At 40.3% G+C, this 24,786-nt stretch overlaps 1 protein-coding gene across 6 annotated transcripts in view; it reads left to right on the top strand.

Moving 5' to 3' along the window:
- DAB1 (DAB adaptor protein 1) overlaps nucleotides 1-24,786 on the top strand; it is a 1,538,943-nt gene that overhangs the window by 427,850 nt on the left and 1,086,307 nt on the right. For all 6 annotated transcript variants that reach the window (XM_060206276.1, XM_060206275.1, XM_060206272.1 and 3 more), the window contains exon 3: nucleotides 14,392-14,554. The gene's annotated coding sequence lies outside the window, so the exon portion shown is untranslated. The remainder of the gene's footprint in view (nucleotides 1-14,391; nucleotides 14,555-24,786) is intronic.

The raw sequence follows: 24,786 nt of genomic DNA, 5'->3' as shown, positions 1-24,786 counted from the left end.
ATATTTAGCACAGGAGCCTGTATAACCTCAGAACCCCTGACATTCTGACCTCACCATCCATGGTCACAGCTGGGAACATTATTGGTTCTTACGGACTTGCTAAAGTTGTCTTGCTTGCTAGCCTCTCTCACCCCACTCTTGTGGGGGCTCCCACCAATAAAAAGCTCATTTCCCAAATGGTTAAATAATTCTTCTCTTTGATCAAATAAAGAATCAGCATGAACCTGAGGATTTCTTCAGATCCACCCACCATCCCACAGTTCACAGTCAAGTACACCTTTACCTGGGAGACTGTATCTAGTGTACTCAGATTTCTCTAATAGTTCTGCCATGAACTTGTGCTCTGCAATACTTACATTTATCTCCAATGTGGTGCAACATTCTTTTAATAAAACTATCATTGTAAAACAGGACTTCTGGAAGCAGGTTGGACAGACTAGGATAGAGAACATGTTAGGGAAACAGACAGAAGGTTTGCAGTCAATACCATTGGGGATGTATTTCCTGAATAGCCACCGAGAGAGAAACAGAATATTGGATATGAAACATCCAGAAGTAAGTATGATTCTAGTCAACTAGGGGAGCAGTATCATGAACCTTTTTTTTTTTGCCTCCGGAGTTAGCACTGGGGTTCAGTGCCAACACTATGAGTCCACTGCTCCTAGTGGCCATTTTTTCCATTTTTATTGGGTAGGACAGAGAGAAATTGAAAGAAGAGGGGAATATAGCGAGAGAGAAAGATAGATACTAGTAGACTTGCTTTACTGCTTGTGAAGCAGACCCACTGCAGGTGGGGAGCAGGGGCACAAACCTGGGTCCTTGCATGGCTCCTTGCCTTTAGTACTATGTGGGCTTTACCATGTGAGCCACCATCTAGCCACCTATAGCAGATTCTTTGTACAGTGTACAAAGTAAAGGTAGAGCCAAGGTGTTGTGCTGGTTCCAAAGTCACTCTTTGAAATAAGCTATTTCATGGACATTAGATCCTTCCTGAGTGATTATTATGAAAATGCTGGATTTGGTGGTGCTGCTGGCCTGTGCATGAATAATCTGGGGTAGGGAACAGGATTTGCGTTGGGGAAGATTGAAACTAATAATATGTCAGTCACCTTCAACCGTTTCTGTCATTTTAGTCTTCATTCTGCTAACCACCTGCTTGCGTGCATAACTTACTTGTCTATAAAACTGGTTGCATTTTTAAATAACATCTTTTAAAAATATTATATTTTATATATTTAGGAAAGAAACAGATAAAATTAGAGGGGGAGAGGAGAGAGAGCGAGAGAGAGAGCTGCAGCACATTTCAATTCTTCTGAAGCTTCCCCTATGTAAAGTGGAAACTAGAGGCTTGAACCTTGGTCCTTGCACATAACTACATGTGTGCTCGACCAGGCTCACCACCATGCAGCTCCAAACTTCATTGCATTCTTAGAGTATCCCTATTACGTAGGAGGAATTGAATGTATTCTAAGGATTTCCACATTACAAAACAAAAAGGGGGGATCAGATCACACACTTTTCATTTTGCCTCCAGGAGACAGAAGCCATCTCTATCCCTGTAGGTTCAATACACAGAAACTTCACACATGGAGGAAATTAAGAAATAGCTTCTATTTCATGAGGAATTTTTTTCTCATGTGTTCTATTCAAAACATCACAAAAGAAAGAAAGAAAAATTCACACATTTGCAGAAAACTGCTGGTGTCTTTGAATATCTTTCCATAAGCATGGAAGTCTGGTATAAAGAAGAAGTTCAGATTTTCACTTGGGAAAGAATACATTTGTGATACAGATAGATAAAATGAATGTTATTTAGGTTAAAGCAAAACAGTTGTGCCTTTATCCCCGATCTCTAAAATAAACCAATTCTTACCCCCTCCTACTCCCAAAGGATAAAACAAGATAGGCAGAACAAGATAGGCTGTTTTTTTTTTTTAACTTAACAAATACACAAATACATACATGCTAGGAACACCAAAGGGAAGCTGAGTTTTAAGTGCTTATGTGCATTAAGTTATTTAATCTCACAGAAATCTTAAAAGTGAAGTGGCAATAGCCATTTTTTTATTCACAAGTGTGGACACAGTAATTATATCATTCACCATGAGAAATAATGGTGTTTCTCTGGATTTGAACTCAGGCAAGAGAACTTTAGCATATACAGGCTTAAACATATTTGCTGCTAGACATTTTTCTTTTTTTCTTTTAAATTAAGCATCACAAGTTCAGAGGCTTTTGTATTTGTTTAAAATTTTTTTTAAAAAAAGTCATCAAACAGTTGACAATTACCTATATGGAACCTCTCTATTAGTTTTTCTTTCTTTTTTTTTTTCCTTTATGTGATGTTAAAATTATGTCAATATATATGTCATTGGAAAAAAGTTGACAGGCTCCAGAAATGTCTATAGGTAGTTTCTGAAACACAAGCATATTAAAATTTAAGGTGTAAAACCATTTTTTAGTTAAAATAATTAAATATAAATTCTTTTTCTTTGTGCAATTGGGACCTCCTATGTCTGTGATATTCCTGGTCTGTGCCACTATCATCTATAAGGTGCTTCAGATAACTCCCTCCATAGTCCCCAAGCTTCCCCCATTTCATACAGAAAAAAGTCTCCCCAGTATATTTTTTTAATTTTTTATTTATAAAAAGGAAACATTGACAAAACCTTAGGATTAGAGGGGTACAGCTTCACACAATTCCCACCACCAGTCCTTCACACAATTCCCACCACCAGACCTCCACCAGACTGATAGCTTTCCTATTCTTTAACCCTCTGGGAGTATATGGACCCAAGGTCATTGTGGGATGCAGAAGGTTGAAGGTCTGACTTCTGTAATTGCTTCTCCGCTGAACCTGGGCGTTGACCTGTTGATCCATACTCCCAGCCTGTCTCTCTCTTTCCTTAGTGGGCAAGGCCTCTGGGGAAGCAGAGCTCGAAGGCACATTGGTGGGGTTGTCTGTCCAGGGAAGTCTGGTTGTGGTTGCATCCTGCTAGCATCTGGAACCTGGTGGCTGAAAATAGAGTTAACGTGCAAAACCAAACAAATTGCTGAACAATCATGGACCTAAAGGTTGGAATAGTGCAGATGAAGTGTGTGTGTGTGGGGGGTCCTTCATTTTATAGATAGCTACTAGGAATACTTTAGTTATATTTCAAAGGGCCTGTAGCTATACTAGTGTTTTGTTTTGTTTTTTGCCTGAGCCTGAAATCTGCCCTATATCTTTGTGCAACCCCCAAATTGCATCATCTTGCCATTTTTAAAATCCCCTTAAAATATATTGGCTGGGCTGGGCACTCCAGAAATTGGCTGAATGCAGGCATTACCATGCTCAGTGTGACCAGGTTCAAGCCCCCAGTCCTCACCTACAGGGGCACAGCTTCATGAGTGCTCAAGCAAAGCTGCAGGGGTCTCCTCTCCCTCTCCCTCTCCCTCTCCCTCTCCCTCTCCCTCTCCCTCTCCCTCTCCCTCTCCCTCTCCCTCTCCCTCTCCTCCTTCTCTGTCTCCCTCTCCTTCTCTTCTTTCCCTCTCAATTTCTCTCTGTTATTTATCAAATAAAAGGGAAAAAATGGTCACCAGGAGCAGTGGACTCATTTTTCAGTCACTAAGCCCCAGTGATAACCCCGGTAGTGAAAAATTAATAATTAAAAATAAATTTTATATTATATATGAAGGGGCATAGTTAAAAAATGAACAATTCAGAAAGGGCATAAACTGAACAGCCCAATTCTAAAAACCTTACACCAAAAAGTATGAGATTTCTCTCAGAAAATCATGAGGCAGCCTCTAGCCAAAGGCACAAAGAAGATGCTGTAATTGGAGAGACTCAGTAGGCTAAACTGAAAATTTTGTGAAATCAATTGAGAGAAAAATCAATATGGGATTTTTCCCCCCACAATGAAAAGACAAGATTCCCACACAATTAAGAATCGGGCCGCGGTTTCCACACACTGCCTGTCATGTTCTCTCGTTTCTGTGCCACAACTGTTCATCAGAAATAATTAAACATTTTCCCATGGGCAACAATTACTTGCTTAAAATATTATGAGTAAGGAGAATACATTTATAATTACCTAACCTTTCAGAAGGTGAAAATATATATTATCCTTTGATAGAACAGAAAAAAAGGAGTTTCTGGGTATGCCGGCATGCTGTGCTGTATCTATCCTGATCACACTAATTGCCTTAAGGAATGGAACAATACCTTTTTTTTTTTTTTTAACATACCCAAACCCTCTCTCTCTCATTTTCTGTAACTTTTAAGCATCAAATAAAACCCCTTTTTCTTGATTTTTTTTTTTGGTAAGTCATTAACTAGCCAGTCTATAGCTATTATGATTGCCAGACGGTGCCTCTCAATTGTCCCCCAGTTAAAATATAACGAGAGTGGCGACATCTCATTTCTTCAGAGTGTCTGTCATTGTTAGCCACATGCAGATACAAATCATGAGTGTGCCATGTTTTTACTTGTTCTCTGTTTTTGCCTGGAACACCCTCACAGACTGAAAAGCACAGTACTAATAAGAATCACAATAGTTGGCTACTGGTGGGTATTTCTAAATGGCCTGTGTAAATGACATCATTTAACACAATTCCATTAGGTAGGAAATTATTAGTATACCCATTTGACAGAGGAGAGAACTGAGACCTAGAGATAAGTAATTTGCTCAAGATCACATAGTTATAACCAGGGAAGCTAGAATTTGATCACCACTACAGTGAGCTATCTCTCAAATGATTTTATTAAGTAATTTTAGTCCACTGTTTTCTGTTCATTGGCAGAGTGTATTTCCTGTGAAAGATATCTCAAATTGCTAATTATATTCATGCTTTTTTGTTAAAGTATGATTTCTAATTTTTTTGAATTTAATGTTAATTTTCAAGTTTAATATTAATTGTATTAATAACAGTATTGGTAGTAATAATATTTGTAGCAAGAGTTACTAAAGGGTAATAAGTCACTTGGATAATGCACTGCTTAGTCATGAGTGCAGGCCAGGTTGGAGCCTGGCCCACTCCACACTGAAGGAAGATTCAGTGTTGTGGTCTCTCTCTCTCCCAAAAAGTGCATTGTGCCAAGGGAAATTAGGAAAGAGTTCACACAGGAGTTTATGTTTTATGGCATTTGTATGGTGGAGAAAGAGAAGAACAGAACATGAATAGACACGGAAATGTGAAAGAGCTTGAGGCAGTCATATGTGTAAAGCTGGGGTCATAGACCAGGCACCAGAAGTGACTTTTTTTTTCTTTCAAGTTATCTCACACCTCTCTACTACTATTCTCACACCCCTATTCATCTCCTTGCTTTAACAGTGCTATTTCTCTATCAAAATCTGTAGAGATGTTGTGAGTGCACATAATTGTGGACCAGCCTGCTGCCCCTTCCAACACACACACACACACACACACACACACACACACACACACACACACACACACACACACACACACACTTTTTAGAACTGACCTGGTTTCCAGCTGCAAGATCCTCAGGGCAGCACTATCTCATGCTTTAAATATCATTTGCCCTCCTTCCCAGAGAGCCACCCAACCTTCCTGTTCTTCAGTTCTCTTGTGCTCTGTTATTCCCGATGCTGCTGCCACACTTTTGAGATGAGGAAAAATAAAAAAAAAAACAACCTTTCTTTCTTTCTTTCTTTCTTTCTTTCTTTCTTTCTTTCTTTCTCTCTCTCTCTCTCTCTCTCTCTCTCTCTCTTCTCTCTCTTTTATCTTTCTTTCTTTTTCTTTTTCTTTTTTTTTAATTATTAGGGAGAGAGACAGAGACCTCTGTAGACCTGCTTCACCACTCATGCAGCTTTCCCCCTGCAGGGGGGTCTAAACATTTGAACTTGGGTCCTTGTGCATTGTAACATGTACACTCAACCAGGAGCACCACCACCCATCCCCTCCTTTTACTTCTCCTTCTTCTCCTCCTTCTCCTCCTTCTCCTCCTTCTCCTCCTTCTCCTCCTCCTCCTCATCCTCCTCCTCCTCCTCCTCCTCCTCCTCCTCCTCCTCCTCCTCCTCCTCCTCTCCCCCTACTTCTTCTTCCTCTCCTTTTTTCTTTCCAACAGTGTTATCACTGCATGGCAAACCCAGTACTCCTAGAAGCCATTTCCCTTTCCTTGTTTTCTTCCTTTTTTCCTTCCTTCCCTCCTTCCCTCCCTCCCTCCTTCCTTCCTTCCTTCCTTCCTATTTTTTTTTAATTCTGATAGCAATAAAGAGAAATTGAGAGGGAAATGTGAGGTAAAGGATAAAAAGAAAGAGATACAGGAGGGACCAGGTGGTGGCGCACCTGGTTGAGCATACATGTTTCGTTGCGCAAGGACCCTGGTTCAATGGTTCAAGCCCCCAGTCCCAACCTGCAGAGGGGAAGCCTTGTGAGTGGTGAGTCAGGGATGCAGGTATCTCTCTCCCTCTTTATCAGCCCCTTCCCTCTTGATTTCTGGCTGTCTCTATTCAATAAATAAAGATTAAAAAAAAGAAAGAAAATCCTTTAAAAATTCTTGAAAATAAAAGAATTACAGGCATAAATACCTGCAGCTCTGCTTTGCCACTTGTGAAGCTTCCTCCCTTCAGGTAGGGGCCTGAACCTGGCTGGGTCTTAGAGTTTGGTAATGTGAGCACTCCTCTAGGTATACCACCACCCCCCTCCTTCCCCCTTTCTGCATTTTTAAATTATTTGTGTGGTGCCAGGGATCAAATTCAGGGATTCGTACATGGGAAGCTCATGGTGTTTCACTGACCTTTATCCTCCAACAACACCAACACTTTTTTCCCCTTTTGTTGTCCTTATTTATCGTCATTGTTATTATTGTTGTTATTGCTGCCGTCATTGTTGGATAGGACAACAGAGAGAAATCAAGAGAGGAGGGGAAGACAGAGGGGGGAGAGAAAGACACATGCAGACCTGTTTCACTGCCTGTGAAGCGAACCTCCTGAAGGTGGGGAGTGAGCCGGGGGCTCGAACCTGGATCCTTACGCCATACCTGGTGCTTCATGCCATATGCGCTTAACCTGCTGCACTAACACCCAGCTCCCAAAACCAACACTTTTAAAAGACTATCAGCCTGAGGAGGACCTAGTGGGGGTTGTACTGTTATATGGAAATGTTACACATGTACAAACTATTGTATTTCTCTGTTGACTGTGAACCATTAATCCCCCCATAAATAAATCTTAAAAACTATAAAAATATATAAATGAATATTGACCCTTTGGAAACAAAATAAAGGCCATCAGCCTATCAGAACATCTCTCTTTACTCCAGTGACTGTTCAGTCTCGTGTGCATGATGATGAACTAGAAACATGCTAAGCAGTTTTCACCATGCAGCCTCTTCCCCCAGAAACTGATTTATTTGTGGTGGGTAAGGTTCCTAGGTGACTGATTGTGACATTTTGTGAACCACTGCTTCACTCTATTTGCTGAGCACCTCATGTACTCATCCTGCTTTGGAAACTCAGCACCATCTGCCCCTTGCTGCCTTGCAGATTTAAGCCCGTTCTAGAAGCCTGTGACAGCAAAAGCCTGATTCCTTGATGACCACTGGGTCTTTGCTATAATTATCTTTCATGAGATAGTCCCAGGCTTGTTGTACTGTTGTCTTGTTCATAAAAATTATGTTTCCGCCTCTGGACATCCAATTTTGCAGATCAGTGTCAGGTATAGAAAGGATCTGTCATTCAAGAGCAGAGCATTCAAGTACATTCAGTAATTTTAAAGGTCAGAGATACACATAGAAATTAGCTTTCTGCTACAGAAATAACATCGACTTAAAACACACACAACAGAAAACATGGTCCTATAGCATGCTGACTTTTTATGCATATGTAAATTACTCCATTAGTTGTACTGATGGTATCTCAAGTACTCACTGATTATCACAGTCGTATGGTCGGAAAACCATGCTATGTGTAAAAATGGGTTCTGTTTTAAGGGCATGGTGGTAATAACTCTTTTATGGAGCCTCTCCTTTAGACAGGTGCTGCCTCTGTCCTGCAAGTGAGTTTACCTCCATGTCTCCCAGAACTCGATGCTGTGTCTCAGAACAGGATGGAAAGGTCCCTGGGATGACACAGTTACAGAACAGATGCTGGAGCTAGACTCCATGCTAGACCATCTAAACACAGTCTCAGCTCTGTGCCAGGTGCTCCTTCCTGATGAGTGACAGCAGCGGGCAGGGAGCAAGCTATTTGTGAATGAATATTTCCCTTTACTTTATGGAGGGGAGTCGGGGAGTAATGGGTTACGGTGTAGTTGTTGACACTGGAGTATAAACCCTCATATCTCTGTGAAATATTCTCACCCCCAAATTAGGTACACCAAAGTGTTCCCAGTTTCCTTCTTCCCCAGAGTCCTTTGCTTTGGTGCAATACACCAAACACAGTCCAAATTTTACTTTGTTTTTTCCCTTTCTGTCTTTGTGTTTTAAATTCCTCCTATGAGTGAAATCATCTAGTATTTATGTTTCTCATTTTGGCTTATTTCATGATAAATACCTTAAAAGCAGAGTTTTCTCCACTGTTGGAGAATATGCCCTCATAATCCTTGCCCTCACGTATTTTTATTACTTTTTCTTCTTAAAGAATATTGCTGACTCAGGACCAGGAAGGAGGGAGCTATTAAGGGAAGGTTGGGGACTTAAATCCTTAAGTCCTTATGGTAAAATAAGATGATGGCTCAGTTGAAGGAGGAGTGTACTGATACCTATCTTAGTAAAATGTGGAGATGTACCACTGTAACAATAAAATCCTGTCAGTTCAATATTTCCTCAATAAAGTGATACTGGAATTAAAAAAAGAGCATTGCTAGGGGTTGGGCGGTAGCACAGCAGGTTAAGCATAGGTGGCACAAAGCGCAAGGACCGGTGTAAGGATCTCAGTTCCAGCCCCTGGCTCCTCACCTGCAGGGGAGTCAATTCACAGGCAGTGAAGTAGGTCTACAGGTGTCTCTTTCTCTCCCCCTTTCTATCTTCCCCTCCTCTCTCCATTTCTCTTGGTCCTATCCAACAATGAACGACATCAACAACAATAACCACAACAAGGCTACAACAACAAAAGGAGGAGGGGAGATCTCCAGGAGCAGTGGCTTCATGGTGCAGGCACTGAGCCCCAGCAGTAACCCTGGAGGTAAAAAAAAAAAAAAAAGAACATTGCTGATGTGTCAAGCGGAATTTGCTGCTTCATGTTACTTTTTTCTCAGTTGTTCTCACTGATGCTCTCTTTGAAACTCTGGCTCAGGTGTGCTGTATTGGAAGTAAATGAAAGACGGTTGACCAGTGTGTTTAAGCTGTTAAGTTGGGGGAGGAGAAAAGACTCATAAACTTTGAGCACCATATTGAATAATTATCTTTTTATTAATAGCCCAGCTAGAACAGTGAGAAATTCTAAAAACACAAAGCATTTTTTAAAGTGATCAAACATTGTGTTTTCTAACTGAGTTGCATCTGAGCATACTTGCAAAATGTCTGTTTTGATAAATTGGGAACAAAAAGACCAAAACTAATGATTTCCATGATGGAAGGTGCCCTGGGAAATTTATTATTATTATTATTAAGAAATGGAGAGAAAAGGGGAAGACAGAGGGAGAGAAAGACACCTGCAGACCTGCTTCACCACCTGTGAAGCGACTCCCCTGCAGGTGGGGAACCGGGGGCTCAAACTGGGATCCTTACTCTGGTCCTTGCACTTTGTGCCACATGCGCTTAACCTACTGCGCTACCACCTGACTCCCGGGAAATATTAAGAAAAAGTGGAATCAGGCCTTGTTTACTATGATTCTATGTATTCATTGGATAGTATAAATAGTTTTCTTCATACAGAGGGATCCAGGGAATTGTGAATCAGGGAGTAATTGACTTGTCTTGGTATGTTTGTGAATGTGCATTTTTATCTGATGGCAGATATGCTGTTGGCCTTTGAGTCAGTCACCCACCATAAAATTTACTCAGCCTCATATGCACCAAAGTAGCATACCCATCCCCCTAAAGATAACATTTCAAATTAGCATTAATCAGCCAATGTCATATTTTGGGCCCTACGGTGAAAGCCACCTACCGCAGCTGAGTGCCATTCAGCAGGCAAGAAGTGATTTGCAATATAATTTAAATGAAGAGCTGGTTTCCTTTCCCATTTAGAACACACCAGTATGGAAAACTGATTGTCAGACATTCTGGTGATGTGCATCAACTTGGCTATTCACTCAGAAAATGAAGTTTCCTGAGACACCAGCACATTTAATTTATGTTTTTTTTTCCCTATGAAGTTAACTTCAGCTTATTAAATACAATGACTATCCAAGCCACAGAAAAAACCAGTGCCATTCATTTTAATGTTCATAATGTAATGGAAGGAGATTATTTTCATTTGAGATTTTTTTTTTTTGCCTTTTAATAGAATGTTTACTTGCTCCTTTCCTTGCGAGTTAATTATTATTTTCCTTCCATAATGCTAAGATTATATGTGAGAAGCCAAACAATGTGTCTGCTAATGTCTTGCTTGAGTTTATGAATCGCTGGTGAATCTGTCATTTTGCAGTGTCTATCACTAAAACATCAATAGGTTGGCAGTGTGGTGAGCGCAGTTGTGACTGATAGGAAAGCAAGGTGTCCCTTATAAAAGCATCTCATCTATTTCTATAAAATATTCAGTTTCTTTTCTGTGCTTCGAGAAACTGATTTCTCTCAATAAATTACATAGTATTGAGTTAAGAATTGGTAACTTTCCTCTCACCATTTAAGTTTCTGTTTTCGACATCTGTTTATTCACTTGATAGATACTTAGCACGCAGTTTATGCCACTAGTGTGGTAAAGCATTAGGGATTAAAGATAGTTGTGATCTGGCCACTATCTTCATAGAGCTCATATTTGGGAGCAGGAATTACAGCACAGTGAGATAAGCAAGCAGGCTGTGTATAAGGTAATAGAGAGAGAAAGAGATAAGACAGGGTAGGGGATTCACTTAGGAGAGGATGCTGTTAGTAAAAGTTTAGAGGAGTAGGAGGTACTAAAACTAGACCTGGAGAATTCTTTGAGTTGGCAGTGGAATCCTGGGTCAAGGTGAGCAGAAAGCAGAATAAGCAGAAAGAATAATGAATAGCAAGCTATAGAAAACCTTTTGGGGAAGCCTACTGTGTGCTATTTAAGCTGAAGTGTAAATTGTCATCAGTTGAGCCACAGTGTTTCAAATTCTTTTATCTCCAATTAGTTAACTCTTTTAAATTTTTTTTATTATCTTTATTTATTGAATAGAGACAGCCAGAAATTGAGAGGGAAGGGGGTGATAGAGAGGGAGAGAGAGACAGAGATACCTGCAGCACTGCTTCACCACTTGCAAAGCTTTCCTTCTATAGGTGGGGACTGGGGGCTTGAACCCAGGACCTTGTGCATTGTAATAGGTGCACTCAACTAGGTGCGCCACCACCTGGCCCCGCCCCAGTTAACTCTTATAATAACTCCAGGGAGACTCTACAAATTAAAATTGATGCCTAGACTGATTGGATATTTTTCTAAATATCACTAAATATCACACTCCTGATAACATCAAGACCAACACATGATCCCAAGTTCTTTGATTCAGAATTGTACAAATTTAAATATTATGCCTGAGCCAAAAACTAACAAACAAAACCCCGCAGCTCACTCACATGGTGTGCTGATTTGACATGCACAAGACTCAGGTTCAAGCCCAGCCTCCACCACACTGAAGGAAGCTTTTGGTCTTTTTCACTATCTTTCTCTCCACTTTGCTCTCTCTAAATAATAATAAGATAAAAATAAATACAATGTTCATAAACTCTTTTCCTTCAAGAGCCTTCAACTTTGGAGATAAGATATGAAAATAGTAATTGATACACATTACTACATCTAAGTGAAAAAACAATAGTAGTACCTATCACATACTGAAAGGAGTCAATGAAATGTAAAATATATATGAAGTTCACAGAACAATGCCTGGTACATAACAAAGCATTTGCTTGGTATTAAGAGTTTGTATGCTTTGAAAGCAGAAAATAGGTATTAAAGCATTCTGGAACTTACAAAATATTTACTTATTCATTTATTGATGAGAGATGGAAAGAAACTGAGGAAAGGGGAGATATGGAGGAAGAAAGAGAGAGATAGAGAGACCTGCAACACTGCTTCCCACTTGTGATGCTTTCTCCATGCAGGTGAGGAATGGAAGCCTGAGCTCAGGTTCTTGAGCCTGAATCCTTACACATAGTAACATGTGAACATCACCAAGTGTGCCACTACTCAGCCTTTATAATGAATTATTTTTGATAGGAAATGTGTGTGTGTGTGTGTGTGTGTGTGTGTGTGTGTGTGTGTGTGTGTGTGTGTGTGTGTATGAAACTCATGCTACTTGGGGTAGATTAATATGGAGAGATGGGGAGCATTTATCAGTTAGTGGAGTTTCTGACATTCTATGTACACTTGACTGAGTTCTTGTAGATAAACTTGGGCAAGGTGAGTATGTTAGCAAGAGGAAGTGCCATGCAGAAATACAAGGGAACTGAAAAATCCCTGTTTAAGACATGTAATAGATTAATGAAAGCAGAGGGTCTGTAAAGAGAAATAAAATTATGTAAACTTGAGAAGTAGTTGGAAATTGTTTCACAACAGTGAGATTTATTGAGTGGCACTGTTTATATTTTGCATTATTTAGTCAAGATAAAAATAGAATCCTTGGGTTACTCCTTTTCTGTCCATTTGAAGGAAATGAGATAATTTAGATATTATCTTAATTCATCCAGTTTAAAAGTACAGAGCATGGTTCTGAAGCCAACCGAGTTCTATGTTAAAGTACCATGTTTTTATTTGACCACATAACATTTTCACTTTCACATCATATCATGAATATTTATAGAATACATTTTCTACTAAAAGGGGTTGGGAAATTGTGTCAATGTGTGAGTGTGTGTGTCTTTTCTCTAGAGTTCTACTTATCAATCACAATAACCTAACATTTTCCCAGATAATAGCCTATATCTACTTTCATTAAAATGGAAAGTGTCTCCATTTTAAAATTTTCTATGTAGCACACCCTCAGGTTTTCTGTCTGTTCATACCATTCATGATACATACCATACGTGATGCACATGCACCTTTGCTGTCAGATGCTAAGCTAACAGCTCCGAGTTTGGTTTTTAAAGAACTGCCAGCTAGGAGAGCAATATCCAGTTCTACCTCACATGTAAGTCATCAGCAGGATTATTAAAATCTGTGTTTCTGTTCCTTTATCTGTATGATAAGGCAACAGCAATGATAGTTCTCACATTAGTGTATTGCTAACCAGGAATAAGTACATTAGTACATATAGAAGTTCAGGTGGGGGTGTAGTTCAAAGTAGAGCATTGAATTTGCGTGCCAGAGACTCCTGGTTTAATCCCTGGCACTGTATATACCAGAGTGGTGCTCTGATTTCTCTCTCTCTCTCTCTCTTCCTCTTTCTCACTCTCATAAAATCATCTTTAAAAGTACATATAGATATATAGCCTCACCTCCCCAGATTTCTACCCCACTACGGAAAGAGAGACATAGGCTGGGAGTATGGATCAACCTGTCAACACCCATGTTCGGGGGAGGGGGGAGCAATTACAGAAGCCAGACCTCCTACCTTCTGCATCCCATAATGATCCTGGGTCCATACTCCCAGAGGGATAAGGAAAAGAGAGGGGATTGGATATAGCATTCTGGTGGTGGGAATTGTGTGGAACTGTACCTCTCTTATCCTATGGTCTTGTCAATATTTCCATTTTATAAATTAAAAAATGAAAAATACATATAGAGGCTAAAATATGCATTTTAAATGCTATGACCACTAAATACCAGAATTGTTATTATAATTTTTATGCTTATACCTCCTGTCTCTTATACCTCATGTCTATTAAAGAATTGTCACCGTCTTTGTTGCTAAGGCCTTGAAAAAGTTGCCCTTTCATATACTATTGGAGAGAGAGAGAGTAAAATAGTGTGGCACCTGTGGGTGGTACTTGGAAAATACCTATTACCATTTTACTCAACATTTCCACTGTTATCTATTTATCCTACTGATAATCACACAAACGGAAAAGCCCCTAATTTGTACCTTTTAGATTTTAGTGTGTCTTTATAGTCTATATAAATTATTGACTGTTTTATGTTTTATGCTGTCTGTATAACCTAGCACAAGAATAGGCACAGGGCCACTGACAAATTCCCTTTTCTTTGGCTCTGCACAGTACCTTTGACCTACATCTAGCAAGTACACTCCATGCACCAAGTACACTTCATGCACTTTATACAACCCAACCTGAACCACTCACTTGAAACTCCACTGTGTCCAACTTTTTTCTTCTCCTTTCATTGGTTTGTTTCGAAGGTAACATGTATTATTTTCTTTGCAGCTATGTTCTTGGCTTCTCTTGATGACGATTCCTGATTTGTGGCCCTTGCAGTCTTGGGAAGACACCATTCAATTTCTCCAACTCGGGCTCCCTGAGGTTCCCTTTCCTCTGTGTCACCTCCAGCTAACCAAGACACACTGACTGAATCATCGCTAGGACACTAGTGAGTCCAATGCTTTACTCTTTGCTGAAATCACAGCTCAAATCATCCCTGTATCCCTCCCTTCCCCTGCACCCTCTACATTTGAGCATTGGTTTTGTTTCTCTCAAAAAACTACCGGAGTCCATTTCCTTCCTGGAGCTAACTGCCTACCCTATCGCGGATAAACCAGGGTTTGTTACTTGTTTAATCAGTGACTTTCAGTTCTCAGCAGAATCTGAGAACTGAAAGGCATAAGTCTTTGTTCTCCTCCTGTGTGGTTCCATTCAGGGTTACTTGTCTCTGACTTAGATTGGATACTAAATGGATTAGAATAAAACCAATTTAAGGAGGAAGAAGCAATGTTCATAGAAACAGAAATAGAGAATCCTGCTATCTTGGCTGCCTAAGATCTGCAGACCTCACCATGGAATTTAAAAAGTAATGTTTCTTATCATAAGTGACAGAAATATGCTGCTTTCTGCATCAATAGATATGAAGATTAGAGGGTCTGACCGTATTAAACAATTTTGCACAGCACCAGGCACTCTGGGCTCTGCTCCCTGCCTTATTACCCTTCATCTTGTGGCTATTTCAGGCCCAATTTAAAAATACAATGCAGTCTGGCTTTGCAAATTGACATCCTTTAATTTAAACTGTCTTGCGGGAGAATTAAGAAATTATGGAACAATTATTTGCCTTCAGTTGAAAGCTGGATGGCATCCTAAGATCCTTGTACATTAGCCATTTGAATTGATTAAATCACATAATTGAATTACACCTTTGCCCCCATATTATCTTGCAGCAAATATGTCAGTGTTTTGTGTTGAGAAATTTCTTCATTAAAAAAAAAAAGAAATAGAACAGTGCTTGGAGTTAGAGATGAACCTAGGTGTCAAAGAAAGCATCAGGGGAAAGTGGACTGACTCTTAGAAGGATTTTATGGGGGAGGTTGAGATTGATTAACAGAGTAAGCATTTCTCTTGGAGTTCAAGTGGAAGTTCACAGGTCAAAACCACATATATGACATGAATAAGTGGCATTTTTTTCTGCCTCCCTTGCAGTATCTTTCAGTGACTAGTTTCCCTGTTTATAGCTTGTTCTCAAATCTGTTCTTCTTAAATCTCCCCCATTAAGACAATTATCCCAAGCTGATATTTCATTCTTTGCCCTGTCTCTTTCCCATGGGAGTTGGGCCATAGCACAACAGGTTAAGTGCAGGTAGCGCCAAGCACGAGGGACGGAGTAAGGATCCCATAAACATTTCTATCAAAGCACCTCCACAATGATGACAGTTTTCCTTTGTCTAGAAACATGACTGACCCATGTTCACCCTACATGCTAGACTGGTAGTCGCACTCTAGAAGTGTTATTGGATGAAGCTTTATTTGGTAGTTTTTGTGGTTTCTTTTCTAAACTCTATTTTCATTTCTAGAATGAGAACCAGAAGTGGGTGGTATCTACTAATCGTATTTCAAGTATTTTAAGCAGGGGATTTTTTTTTTTTTTTGCTATGGAGTTTAGTAAACATCACTTCTATTTTCTATTTTATGATGCTTGTTAGGCACTTGTTTCATGGATGCTGGATGAATAAACAGAAAAAAAAAATCCCTGTTCTTGAGAGGAGCTCAAAGTCCTGCTGGGGACTGGAGATGTCTTCAGGAGAAATAGCCCTGGTGATTGAAAGAGCCGAGGCTTTTGAAAAGTGCAGGACTGTGAGGAAGGATGACGGCATATTGCATTTAATTTCTCTCTGAAGTCTGTACTGTCTTGGTCTGTCCTGCCCCTTGCCCCCTCCCACTTCATCCATTTTGGAACCCAGCAGAGAAGAAAACTCTTAGACTAATGTCCTATGGTCAGGCTGGATGCGTACCTTTCATTTGAAAACTCCTCCAAAGGAGATCTTAAAGCTCTGCTCTCCCCTCCTCACCCCCTACCCCTGCTTCCAGCTCTACACCATACTGTGCGGCCTTCTGGGTCTTCAAATTCTTTGTCTATTCTGTGCGGCTCAAGAATCTTTCTCTCTCCTTAAAAGCTCTTTACCTTTTCTTCACTTTTATCAAAGAACACTCTTGGAGCTTTAAAACACAACTACAGTTCTCCTCCTGAGTATTTCTGTATGGAAGGAATTAATCAAGTCTGTCAGACATTGAGTTGTAAAACCGTTAATATTTCTAAAAGGTTTAAAGCCAGTATATTTATCATATGCATCACTGAGAATAATCTTTCTTTTTATAAAAACAAATTAAATGCTCCCTATAAAATATTGTGGTGATGAATAAAGTGAGTAAAAGGCTCCTGTAGGGACCCAGTTGTGATATTGGAATGGAGATTCTGGTAAAATCTTTCTCTGACACCACTTGTAGGGATCTAGACTCAGTGTTCAAAAAGGAAGGGAAGTGGGAAGTGGGAGTAAAGGACCCTTTTTTTGTGTGTGTGGTTGTTGTTGTTGAGTGTCTTCCGTGTCAATTATTGTCTCTGTTTGCTTCAAATGGGTTGTCACACTTTAATTTTCATAACAGTCCTTTACAGTAGGTACCACTTCAGCTGATTTAGACATAGGAAAGACTAGGATTCAAAAACTGAAGCAATTTTCTCAAGACCACATAAATAATTCATTTGCAAATCTGGGACTTGACCTTAACCCAGTCTAATTCTTTCATTCTGTTTATGTGCAAATGCATAATACAAGGTACACATCTACTAAAGGGATGGAAAAATTGTTGCAACTGTTAACATTAAGCTTCCTGGGGATTTTCTATAACAGATCTTTATACTCGACACAGAGAGATAGTGGATATTGTTGGCCATGGTTTTGAAAGTATGAGGTATATTTGATGCTTTATCTAGAATCGTTGGTTATGTCTATTAGAGTCAGGAGAAATGAAAATTTTTTTAATTAATGTACCTAATAAAAAATTAAAATAAACACATTTCTTTTGAGACAGAATTGAACAAGAACGATATATATATATATATATATATAGAGAGAGAGAGAGAGAGAGAGGGGAGGGAGACTGATAGAGAGGGAGAGAAACAAGGAGAGAGAGAGTCTTGAGGGGTGGGGGAGCAGTGGTACCCTGGTTAAGCACACATAGTCTGAAGTGCAAAGGCCTGATCAAGGATCTCAGTTGAGCCCCTGTCCCTGACACTTCAGGAGCAGTGAAGTGGGTCTGCAGGTCTCTCATTCTCTCTCTCTCTCTCTCTCTATCTTCCCTTCTTCTCTCAATTGCTCTATGTCCTATCCAATAAAATGGGGGAAAAATGGCTACAAGGAGCAGTGGATTAGTTGTTCCAGCTCCAAACCCTAGCAGTAACCCTGGAGGCTAAATAAATTAAGTAGCCTCAGGTATGTGAGTTCTGTTCTCTATCAGCTGACCTATCTCCTCAGCTACTGTACTTAATAGAAATATTATATTTCATTATGCTTTCACATGCACAGCCGAGTCTAATCTTAAAGTAATCTTAGCATTACTGCCATTTTGCAGATAGGTAAACTGACACCTAAGAACATGGTAAGTTGTCCCCAGGACATTCAGCTAGAAATAATTGAGTTGATGCCCAGAGTCTGTTCTTCAGACACCACAGCTGAAATCATTTCATGACTCAGTAGCTTGTCTAACCCATTTGATTATCATTCCAAGGAGTTAAAATAAAAAAAATATTATTGCCATGCAGACTCTTTAAAATTATTGTCTTTATTTATTTATGGATAGAGACTGCCAGAAATTGAAAGGGAAGGGGATGATAGAAAGGGAGAGAGGCAGAGAGACACCTATAACACTGCTTCACCATTTGGGCTTTCCACCTGCAGGTGGTGACTCGGGGCTCGAACCTGGGCCTTTGTGCATTGTAACATGTGTACTCAACCAGGTACACTATCACCCAGCCCCAAAATAAAAATTTTGTAAAGCTTAAAAAGTTCTTAGAGACCGTTAGCCTTGATTTTCAGAGTAAACAGCTGAGGTCCAGACATTAGAAACAGTATAACAGAGGCTGATAAAATGCCTTGTGATAATGGAGACCATTGTGTCCAGATGACAATGAGAAATAGAAAACTAGGGAAAGCTGCCCCAAGTTAGTTACTCTTGACGATGTCCCAAAAGGAAAAGAATTTTAATAGAGGGAAAGATTCATCTTGGTCCGGGAGGTGGCGCAGTGGATAGAGCACGGGGTCCTGAGTTTGATCCCGGCAGCCCATGTACCAATGGTGTCTGGTTCTTTCTCTCTCTCCTCCTGTCCCTCTCATTGATAAATAAATATAAATTATATTTAAAAATGGGCGGGGGTCCTTCAAGGCAGCCCAAGTTTGTTGTTTCAATGTAGTTAGTTGTGTGATTGCATCCCCAGACTGCCACCATAGTGCTTCACATACACTGATGACTGTCATTTAAACCCTCTCCCTGCACCACCACCACCAGCCAGGCAGTAGCTTCTGCATGCCCTCGCTGTGTCCAGCTTTGCATCAGATCCAGAAATCTAAAGAAAGGTCCTAAGGATGGGAAGATGCAGTTTTAAACTCATCTTTCTTATTACACTCACAGATGCCTCTCTGTTTACCTAATCCACTGGGGCGGGGGAAGAGGTGCAGATCAAAACACAGGAGGATGGGCATCTTCCTGCTCTCGGATCATTGGGACATTGGACCATTTCTGAAACTCTTTTGGGCAGACAAGATGTTTCCCCAGTTCACATTTGGCAAGGGAAGAAAAATGACTGTTGGGAAAACCAGTTTCCTCCACACAATAGCCTCTATTCTGAAGGGAAGCCCCCAGTACTGGACTTGGCTGGTGGAGCGAGAGTGTAGTTGTCCTGTGTGGCTTGCCCTTAGGGCAACACTTAAGTGCAACACTTATAAGCAGTAGGGGAGCAAAGAAGAATTGATGTCCCAATTCAGATGGTAGAAAAAAAAAGAAAAAAAAAAACCTTGGTTAAATGCCAGCTGGTTAGAAGAGTGAAGCTTTTGTATGACTTCATTCATTCCATAAACACACGTGTGCAGAGCCAGATAAACCTGACTGTGTTCTTAACTGAAGACCAGGGACTATACATCACATAAATCTGAGAAAACAAATGCTGAATAAAGACAAATTCATAACTGGAGACACAAAGAATTAACTATGGTGCTTTTGTTTGGGGACCACTGAGTAAAGTGGGTTTTCTTTTTTATTAATTACAATCTTCTTCTTTTAGCATTTACCTTCTTCCGTAGCCAGTCAACAGGTCAGGTTGAAAGCTGTCAGGAACTGCTTGTTGCTGGCTTTGAAAGTGACTGGGATCCATGTGGATTCAGTCGGCTAGGAAGGATCGTCAGTTTCCCCAATGAATGGGTACTCACGGGATGCACCACGAGAAGGTCGATCCAATGCATCCCATTAATTACAATAAGTAATCCTGACAGCTTAAGAGTTAACACAATTGGGGCGTCAGGAGTGTCGTACATAGTATAAAGGTGCAAGGAGCCGCGCAGAGATACATGTTTTGACCTCCAGATTCCCACTTCAGTTGGGTTGCTTCACAAGTAGTGAAGTGGGTCTGCATGTGTCTTTCTCCCTCTATATCTCCCCTTCCTCTCTCAATTTCTCTCTGTCCTATTCAATAAAATGAAAAGTGGCTTCCAGGAGCAGTGGATTCATAGTGCGGGCACTGAACCTGAGAGATAACCCTGGATGGGAAAAAAAAATGAACACAATCAAGTGTATTACCATATTTGATGCAGTCATTGAGGGATTTATTTTTTTCAATTAACATAGGTTCCATCATCTTCAACAAATGAAAGACTATCTAAAAGATCACTTTTCAATATCACTTTTTAGTCATGTATCAAAAAATGTAAAACCACAAGTGTAGAATGGAACCCTATTTGTGAGACTGTAATTGCAAGAAAATACTTGGAAGGACCTAAAATGATTTTATGACCTTTGAACCCAGAGTATTCCTCCCGCACACCCCCAGCACTCTACTCTTAAAAAAACAAAAATCGGGAGTCAGGTGGTAGCACAGCAGGTTAAGTGCATGTGGCGCAAAGCACAAGGACTGGCTTAGGGATCCTGTTTCCATCCCCTGGCTCCCCACCTGCAGGGGAGTCGCTTCACGAGGGTTGAAGCAGGTCTGCAGGTGTCTATCTTTCTCTCCCCCTGCCTGTCTTCCCCTCCTCTCTCCGTTTCTTTCTGTCCTATCCAACAACAATAAGAACAATAATAACAACAAGGGCAACAAAATGGGGGTAAATAGCCTCTAAGAGCAGTGGATTCGTAGTGCAGGCACCAAATGCCACCAATAACCCTGGAGGCAAAAAAAAGAAAGTTGCTGTTTTGTAGCAAACAAGCTTATTTCCACAATACAAGCACTTTTGAAAAAGAGCAAACAACCTGGATTTCCAAAAATAAGAAAAATCTTTTCTGTAAGTTTTTACCATTTGAGTAATGTAGTCATTAATCATTCATATTTTAGGACTGTTTAATGTTTTTAATGGTATATGGACATGAAGATAGGCTTCAGAACTTTACATACAACATGATTCTAGTTTTGTTGCAAACATAAGTTTAGGTGTATAAAAGCAGACATCAAAAATGACAAAAGAGTATGTATTAAAATATGAATTTCTCTGCATAATAATATAATGAGGGCTTTTTGTTCCCTTTTTTACATTTTTATTGTAATTCACATACTATGATTATAAATAACTTTAGCAACTGTTATTTTTTATTGTTTATTTTGGATAGAGAGACATTGAGAGGTGAGGGGGGAGAGAGAGGGAGAGAGAGAGACACCTACAGTACTATTTCACCACTGATGAACTTGGGTTCTTACATACTGTAATTGTGCGCACTCAACCAGGTGTGCCACTGCTTAGCCCCAAAATACTTCTCTCCATCCAAGTGTCATTACTTGGGCTTTTTTCACCTCTCTTTTTAAAATGCATTTACTTATTTATTTATTTATTTATTTATTTATTTATTTATTTATTTTGTATAGGATAGAGGAATTGAGAGTCGAGAGGCCAAATGGAGAGAGAAAGAGACAAACACCTGCAGTACTGCTTCACTTTCTTGCAGATAGGGACTGGAAGGCTTGAACTCAGGTCCTTGCACTTTGCCGCATGTGCATTCAACCAGGTGCACCACCACCCACCCTTCATACAGCCTTATTTATTTGTATTTATTACCAGAACACTGCTCAGCTCTGGCTTATGGTGGTGCTGGGGAGTGATCCTGGGGTGGTAGAGCCTCAGGTGTGAACATCATTTGCATAACTATTATGCTGTCTCCCCAGCCCCTAATTTTTAATTATTATTATTATTATTATTTTATTGATGACCTTGTTTTTTTAAAAATATTTATTTTATTTATTTTTTCCCTTTTGTTGCCCTTGTTGTTTTATTGTTGTAGTTATTATTGTTGTTGTTGGATAGGACAGAGAGAAATGGAGAGGGGGAGGGGAAGACAGAGAGAGGGGAGAAAGATAGACACCTGCAGACCTGCTTCACCACCTGTGAAGCGACTCCCCTGCAGGTGGGGAGCCGGGGTTCGAACCGGGATCCTTATGCCGGTCTTTGTGCTTTGCGCCACCTGCGCTTAGCCCACTGTACTACAGCCCGACTCCCTATTATTATTATTTTAATTGCCACCAGGGTTTCTGCTGGGCCTTAGTGCCTGCATGATGAATTCACTACACCTAGTGGCTATTTTTCTTTGTTTAATTTTTTTTTAAATTTTATTTGATGGGACAGATAGAAATTGAGAGGGAGGAGAAGATAGGGGAAGAAGCACACCTGTAGAACTGCTTCATCATTTGCGAATCTTCCCTTCTGCAGGTGGGAGGTAATAGTGGGAGCTGGAATCTGGGTCCTCACTCAGGGCAGTGTGTACACTTGATAGGCTACACCACTGAATGGACTCTGCAAACTATTGATTTTTTTTTTTTTTTGCCTCCAGGATTATTGCTGGATCTCAGTGCTGGCACTACAAATCCACTGTTCCTTATGGCTATTCTTTCCTTGTTTTTCTTTCTTCTCCTTCCCCTTCTCCTCCTCCTCCTCCTCCTCCTCCTCCTTCTTCTTCTTCTCCTTTTTTTTTTTAGATAGGATAGAGAGAGAATGAGAGGCGAAGGGGAGATAGAGAGGGAGAGAAAGATAGACACCCGCAGACCTGCTTCACTACTTTTGAAGTGGATCCCTGGCAGGTGGGGAGCAGGAGCTCAAACCCTGGTCCTTGCTCTGTGCACTTAATCAGGTGCACCACTGCCCAGACCCCAACAATTGAAAATTTAATGATTGAAGTGCAAAGAAATTGGACTAGCACTAGCTCAGGCTACAAGAATTATTCAAAGTAGTTTAGGACAGAACATCCAAAAAGGTCTATGAAGTGTTAGAATTATATGCCAAGTCCAAAGGGAGAACAGTGGACTATATACCAGAATATATCTCAAGGATCCCACAGAAGTTTCATTAACTGAAATAAAGACCACAAATCTTGGTTTTAATTGCCTTTCAAAACTGGAAAGCTGATTTCTAAGTTCTAGTCATGAGTCTGCTAGTTAAGATTTTTGTAGGTTTGGATGTATTGTAATCATTTTGAACCTCATTTTTAAGACAGAAAAAAAGTCCTTTTTGAATATTAAAAAAAAGTTTACCTGGAGATCGTAGGTAGATGATGTGTACAAAGATGCAGGTTAGTACACAAGGACCTGGGTTGGAACCTCCAGTCCTCAACTGCAGGGGGAAAAATGTGCAAGTGGTGAAGCAGTGTTGCAGTTCTCTCTCTCTCTCTCTCTTTCTCTCTCCCTGTCACCCCTTTCCCTCTTGATTTCCAGCTGTCTCTACCCAATAAATTAATAAAGACAACAAGATTAAAAAAAAAAGATGCAGGTTGGAGACCTGGAATTAGAATGTACTAGGATGGTACTGAACTCATACGTGATAACCCCACCTCATGACCTAATTGCCTCCCAAAGTTTCCACCTCCAAAATGATCACATTGGGGATTAGAATTTCAATATACTTGCATTCTTGCTTACTTTTTTTGTTTGTTGGTTTTGCTATTTCCAGGCCTCCACCACTTCATGATGACTTTCTTTTTCCCCAAAGACAAAGACAGAGGGAGAGTGAATAAGTCAAAGAGACCATGACACTGAAACTTCCTCCAGTGCAATAGGGACGAGACTCCCGACTGGCTCATACACATGACAAAGTAGCATACTACCCAAAGAAGCTATTGGGTTGTCAGAAATGTCATCACATGTTTTTGCATAGAAAACCATAGAAAAATACATCATGCTATTTCCAACAGCCTAATCTTTTTTTCTTTCTTTTTTTTTTTTTTTTGTGGTGCCTGCACCACAAATCCACTGCTCCTGGAGACCATTTTTTTCCCTTTTGTTGCCCCTGTTTTATCATTGTTGTGTTTATTATTATTATTGTTGCTGTCGTTGGATAGGACAAAGAGAAATCTAGAGAGGAGGGGAGACAAAGAGGGGGAGAGAAAGATAGACACCTGCAGATCTGCTACACCCCCTGTGAAGCAACTCCCCTGCAGGTGGGGAGTTGGGGGCTCAAACCGGGATCTTGACGCCAGTCCTTGCTCTTTGCACCACGCGCGTTTAACCTGCTGTGCTACCTACCGCCGGACTCCCCCAACAACCTAATCTTTTGTCAACCCTTAATATATAAATTTGGCACCCATAGGGGAGAGAAATATACAAATAGAAAATGTGCATTAACATCTCTGGTGACTCAAGAAATTCTTAATTATTTTTCCCAGTTACACTAGAAGCCTCAAAGTTGTCACTCCATGCGATGAGCACCAGTATGTGCTGTACATTGTGAGCAAGCATTGTCGCACCTCGTACATCTGACTCTGACTCACTGTATCCTACCTCCTTCAGGGAGAAGAGTTTTTTCTCCTCTGCTGACTACTTCCCCTTCCCTCCTTCCACCCCATCTTTATTTATATGCTTGCTAAACTGGACAGTGACGGGACAGGATTATCAAAGAAGGTGATATCAGATGTATTATTTTAGTTGTCCACATCTTCTTTCCCTGCAAAACAGTCCAGACTGATTTGCTGATAACCCTGGAGTGTCCTTGAAACTCAGCCTAAAAGTCTTCAGCTTAATTTAAATAGTTTTCAGTGACTTCTAAGAGAAATTGCTCTGTTTGCAGCTTAGAGACACCCCCCACCCCCAATTCTAGGCTGATCTCTGATTTATGCTGCCAAGTAGCCTGTTGCTGATTATGCTGGATGTCCCATAAATTA

Source organism: Erinaceus europaeus, chromosome 13 (genome assembly GCF_950295315.1).
Source record: "Erinaceus europaeus chromosome 13, mEriEur2.1, whole genome shotgun sequence".
Lineage (NCBI taxonomy): Eukaryota > Metazoa > Chordata > Mammalia > Eulipotyphla > Erinaceidae > Erinaceus > Erinaceus europaeus.
The sequence above is the reverse complement of the archived record's forward strand: the minus strand, read 5'-3'. Positions and strand labels throughout refer to the sequence as shown.